Here is a 6,240-nt window from a genome sequence, read left to right as displayed (position 1 = left end):
CACACACACACACACACACACACATTCCCCCTTCTTTCCCTCTGCAGGCATTGGAAGAAAATTCAGGAAAATGGGTCACGGAAGATAAGTAAAACGCTTTGGGGCACTGCTGCAGTTTTATCACTGATAATCTACAAGCTTGAAATGAAGGTTGTTCTCAACAGTTTACTACAAATCAAGAAGCTATTTAGGAACATTTGTTGCTTCAGTCCAGCTAGTTTTGCACTAAAAACACACGTGTTACAGAATAAGTTATGTACGAAAAACTGTAAAAACGTCATTGAAAGGTTGTGATTGGCTGCTGCGAGCCYGTTAGGAAACCATATAAGATGACGAAACGTTGTAACGGATCCTCCGTCAGCAGCTCGAGTGCTGTAACTAAATACCAAAGGCCTGTCTGGGCAATGCTCTGAATGCACACTGCTCTGCGTAACAAATATAATTATGCTCATAGATCCTGCCTTTAAGACCACAGCACTTTCCAATTTGCCTCACTTTTTCCACTTTAATGAGGGTCAAACAATAGTTTTTAGTCTCTAGTTCAAGTTTCAAGCTACATTACCCAACACAAAAAAGTATACAAGTATAAAGAAAATAGGGTCAGGTTTATTGACATTATCATAGAGGTGTAAAATTAATGAAACGTTTTAGCACTGAGGTAATTCTGATTTATTTTAACTAAACTCGTTGAAATTCGGGAATGTTTTTATAAATATATGGTGTATGTAAAAAGATAATGAGGACAGTTAAACAGAGGCTTTAACTCGAACTCAGTAATACTCGTAATAACACATAATAAATTTTCTACAATTATGAGGAAAAGCCCTTATTTTCTACACACTTTTAACCGTTATTTTTACCAGGCAAATCCCACTGAGATCGTTGATCTCTTTTGAAAGGGCGACCTGGACCTGAAGGCAAACTATTGTACATGTTTTTGGTCTGTGTGGGAAACCGGAGTACTTGGAGAAAGCCCACGCAGGCACGAGGAAAACATGCAAACTCTGCACAGAAATACCCCAGGTCCGAACAGAAGACCGAACCCAGGACCTTCGTGGTGTGAGACAACAGTGCTGACCACTGAGCCACCGTACGGCGCGCACAAAGCTTTTTATTGGCACAGAAGTTTTTACATTTATACACRTTCATGAAGTACACAATGCAAAGAAAGCTACGAGTTAAAGATCTGTTGGAATTCATACTTTATAAGTCATGTATTTGATTGTAGTGCATGCATATTCTTCATAAAAACTTTAAAAAAGTAGTTGAAAACACAGTGGTATTACTTCAAGCACAATACTGTTTTGCAAAGATGGAGGAGTTTATTCAGCTTTGATATTTTAACTGCATTATTATAACAGAATTGCTCGACAAAGAAATGAGATTTTTCTGGTTTCATGTTTTTTTTCCCCTCCACCAGGTCAAGTTTAGCACATGTTGAACATTTTACTGATTGACATGACCCCTAATAATCTGTTACTAATTAAATATGCTAGATTACTTTTATGGTAAAATAAAATCTCAAGTCTGAGTTACAACAAAAAGGCTTAAATTACAATTTCTGACTATTTAAAAATGGATGTTTGCAAAAACTGACACTTTATTTGTAAAACGCTCTCAGGCCGTGATGACACTCCAACACGACCTCCCGTGTCAAACCAAGGTCAAACATTTCACACTGAAATTTCTATTACATATTCCGCTGGTTGGCAAGGTTATGCTTCGAGTGTCAAAGTGGTGACTTTTCAACATGCAAATCAAAGGTTTTAACATGAATGGGGAAAAAAATCCAGATGACAATCAATGKTCCTAAAATATCATAGCAATATAGATTTCAGTATTTTATTTTACATGGCTCGTGTAGTGTTTTAATAAAATGAACATATCTGCTTTCTCTCATGTAAATATAATTCAGTCTGGTGAGAGAGTAATTCCTGTTGTTTGAAATAAACCTGACCAATTTTTTAAATATTTGTTGATTGGGTTTTGGAGCAGTGTAAAAGATGGATGTGATACCAAATCTTTATACCTCATTTCTTAAACTATAAGAAATACCGAAGTCTGAAAAGATGTTCGTCTACCAACATGACCTTAGCTTTAGCACCATCTTCAGACTAGATTATTTCAGTGCTCAGCATGGCTTGTTTTGACAATAATAGGCCTTTTTCTCAGGCTAATAGGAAGATACCCATAATGCATAATTAATTATGTAAAAGTGAGATCGCAACTCTTTCTTTTTGTGAAAATTTGACCATATAATTCATGTAATGACAGACAAATTCTGTCAACTTTAACACCTGTTATCTGTATGAGCTCATCACTAGGAACAACGCAGTTGAGGGGTTTTGATAGGTGCATACAACCTGTCAAAGTAAAACATTTCCACACTAAAAATTATATTTTACAATGGTCATACAATGGTTATAACTGCATTGCCCTCCAAGTTTTCTTCAAAATCGATCTGAACCCTTTTGTTTATTAAACAGAATGTTTTTTTTTCTCTCTAATGTTTCTGTGATGTGAATATGAAATGTTTACAGAGCTGCCAGCACAGCCACAGAGCAGGCACAACTTCCACCTGATGATACGTTACTTTGAAGTGTGTCGAAATAAAATGTACAGCTTGTATTCGTATTGCTCAGTTTGCTTCAGAACTGTGGCATCCCATGTCTTTTGAACTTATTGCATCTGTCGCCTTGATTATTTGTTTATCCAGAAATGTTTGCAGTATTTCAGTTTTATTTTATTTATTTGAATACTGTCAATTCTTTACTGTGCCGTTGTTTGGAACTTGTCTAACTCAAAATTTAGTTGTGTTTGAACTATGTAGTACACACTTATTTTTATCCATGCATATTTTCGTGCAACACGACATGCAAACTTGACATCAATAATGATTTTTTTATCTTTGACCATTCTATGTTTTATTTTAGACCAGAGACAATTCTTGCAGGTGATCAGATTTACTGAACACACAACAAAAACTGTAACTGTGTATTTTGTGCCATCATTTAGGTAAAAGTTGCAATCAGCAGATCTTCACAAAAATCAAATAATGCATTTTAATCATCCTTACACGGGTTAAAAATACAATATAAAAAGTTGTCATTTTTTTGTTCTACCTTTAATATTATTAACATGTTAAATTGTCAATGTGATGCGGTCAATGTTGATAAAACTACAAGATCATTTAAGAAYGGCATTGCTGAGCTTGCTATAAGCAATGTTTCACAATCGCACAATTTCCAAATACAGAGTGAGCCTCTTTAACAAGTACTTTTTGATTCTTTAGTAGGTTACTGATTAATAGAGACACATTTTACTATACGCTTTAAGATACTTTTTGTCTGAGGAAGATTCTGAAACATCAGCTAAATAACAGCATGTTGGTCACTGGAAGCTTTGAAATGGTGTTTGGATTCATTCGTTCTTCATTATTATTATTCAACCCTGTTGGTCTGTTAGCAAAAGATCTCATGAAACACTACCAACCAGAATGAAGCTCTCAAAATGTAATTTTTGGTGGTACACAGATTACTTCATCCCTATTCAAGATGGCCGCCACAACTAATTAATATTAGTAAATACAAACATTTCCATAACTCAGTCAATTTCACAGATGTTGAGCTAAAATTTGGTGCGGTAGTAGCTTAGAGCAGTGTTTTTCAACCCTGGTCCTCAAGGCACACTGCCCTGCAAGTTCCCTGCTTCAACACAGCTGATTTCAATTGATAACCGGTTAACAGGCTGTTGTTGAACTGCAATCATCTGAAACAGGTGTGTTCAGTGATCCTTATCACACACTCTGAACTAGGGTTGGGCAATATTGGCAAAAATAATATTCACGATTAATTGAATACATACATTGACCCATTTCCTGAGGTGTTTGTTATTATGCAAATTATGACAACAATGAAGGCGGGAGTTAAACAGAACCCGCTGACGTAACGAGGTGTTTGACACCGGGAACTTGCTGTGAGCCTCTCAGCACGCAGGTATTTCTGTTCTCTAGCTCAGTGGTTCCTAGGGTTGGGCATAATCGTATCGTGTGCAATTAATCGTCAGTAGAACACTAATCGATTATTTTTTGGCACTTGACGATTAATATGATTAATGCCACCAGGGGAGATTTCTCCAGTCAGTCTGCTCGATTCTCCTATCTGCTTCAAATATGACGAACATTAAAAACAAGTTCTCTAATTTATTTATATATCAACACAATTTAAAACTGATGTATAGCCAGAAGTCTGTAATTTTGACACAATTTGGAACAGATTTTTATGAAGAACAAATCTTTCCCACTAAATTGGTCATGTGACTAGGACTTAAGGGTGTCCAGGGACGCCAGGGCATAAATCGTCAAATTAATCGTTATCGGCTAAATACAGCAATTAATCGTGATTAATTTTTTTTGCCAATATTGCCCAACCCTAGTGGTTCCCAAACTTTTTATCTTCTGACCCACAAAATATTCCTGGCAAAAACTTGTGACCCTAAATTTTACTGGTCTGAGTACACAAACTTTGTTAATTACCCTAAAAACAAAGGTTACACAAACTTATATATCCTTATTTTGTGTTTTTGTTAAAAAAAAATATAGGGAAAATATTACAATGCTAATTATTTTATTACCCTTTCAATTGATTTCTGAAATGCAGTGGTTCCCAAACGCTTCAGCTTTTGACCCACAAAATAACAGTAGACCTGAGCCCACAACTATTTTTGGATGATAAACATTTGTATCAGGYCAACTAAACATGGGCATATTAACAATATTTCTACATTTATACATTTTAGGCAACCAAGGCAAAAATGTAATGAATTTAGAAAATCTTTTCAGGACCCCAACTTGATGTTTCAGGACCCCACTTAGGGTATCGACCCCAACTTTGGGAACCACTGCTTCTAGCTCGTCAATGCAATGGTGTCCACAGATGCTTCTCAACCCCTTTAACTGACAGCTCACCTAGCCAATCAGCGCCTCACCTCGTCACGTGGTCCCGTTGCCACACAGACGAGCGGCCCTGCAGCCAATCAGCGGGGCAGCTGTCGCTCTTCTTCGGCACTGCGTGTGACGACGAAGCAAAACAACAACAGCGTTTTCATGAAATGTTTCCGAGTGTTTAAAAAAAAAAATCACTGCTCCTCGTCCACCTGTGAGAAACACACAGTGAGCCAAAGAGTTCGTTACGGCAGCTGTCGAAGACAAAAAGAAAGCTCGTGCTACGTTTAAGCATTCATCCAGCTTTTGTCCCCACACGTCTTTTTGTCGTGCTGTTGGCTGGCAAGCTCTCCTCTCTCTCTGCAGTGCGATTAACCCGAATCTTTAGCTGCAAGCAGCCGAACCGGTTTGTTAAGAAGGATGAAATATCAGCCTCGCATGTTATAAAAGCTGCTGCGACAAGAAGTACAAAGAGAAATCAAGAGAGATTAAAAAAAACGTAAACACTGGTTTCCCAGAGCGTCACCCGCAGATTGAATAACAACCTTCTGCCTTCTTGTGTACATAACATATAAGTACCTACCTGAGCAAATATTAACACTTAAAAGAAATGGCGAATTTAAAACCAAAATTTAGCCGTGCAGTTCAGACGCCAACACTTAAATTCTCGTTGTAAAAGTGAGACGAGCGATGTTTGGCTGTTAGTTTAGCTGGCTATGCTTAGCTTTTTTTTCTTGGGCCCGAGTGCGCCATCACCAAAACAAAGCAGGTTAGGTAAGCTCGCTTTATTTACTTACCCTGTTGTTAAACGCAACACAAAACAGACGCACAACACGAGCTGTTCGTGAATGTCAAGACACACAAACTCTAATATAACACAGGCGGTCATTGAGACAAACACGAAGTTACCAAGAAGGAGAAAAACAAAAAATACTCACAAATGTGTCGCATTTACGCACTCCTTGGCCGTGAACGCACCGTTCGATGCGGCGGTCAGTGAAAGCCACTTTTTTTGTTTGTTWGTTTTTGTTTTTTGTTTTTTCTGGCACCCTGACAGCTTATTGAGGAGAAAAGAGGAGAGWTTGCCGCTGAGCTAAGTTGCTGCTTGGTTGGAGAGAGAAAGTGGAGAGCCGTCTGAGAGGAGGCAGAAAGAAACAGCTGAGAGGGAAATGTAAACACGGGTCACATGGTCTGAAAGAAGCAAGCACTGCTTCTATCTATCTATCTATCTATCTATCTATCTATCTATCTATCTATCTATCTATCTATCTATCTATCTATCTATCTATCTATCTATC

General features: G+C 37.6%; 1 long non-coding RNA gene across 1 annotated transcript; it reads right to left on the bottom strand.

Annotated features, from left to right (window-relative positions):
• Positions 1 to 5,058: 5,058 nt before the first annotated feature.
• Positions 5,059 to 6,142, bottom strand: LOC106533636 (uncharacterized). Its single transcript, XR_001312259.1, has 2 exons — positions 5,881 to 6,142; positions 5,059 to 5,154 (listed from the first exon to the last, which is right to left on the bottom strand). It is a non-coding gene; the product is annotated as an uncharacterized LOC106533636 (long non-coding RNA).
• Between the last annotated feature and the right edge of the window lie 98 nt (positions 6,143 to 6,240).

This window comes from Austrofundulus limnaeus, unplaced genomic scaffold (genome assembly GCF_001266775.1).
Source record: "Austrofundulus limnaeus strain Quisiro unplaced genomic scaffold, Austrofundulus_limnaeus-1.0 Scaffold6, whole genome shotgun sequence".
Taxonomy (NCBI): Eukaryota; Metazoa; Chordata; class Actinopteri; order Cyprinodontiformes; family Rivulidae; genus Austrofundulus; species Austrofundulus limnaeus.
Note: the sequence above shows the minus strand (reverse complement) of the source record. Positions and strands in the feature narration are given on the sequence as shown.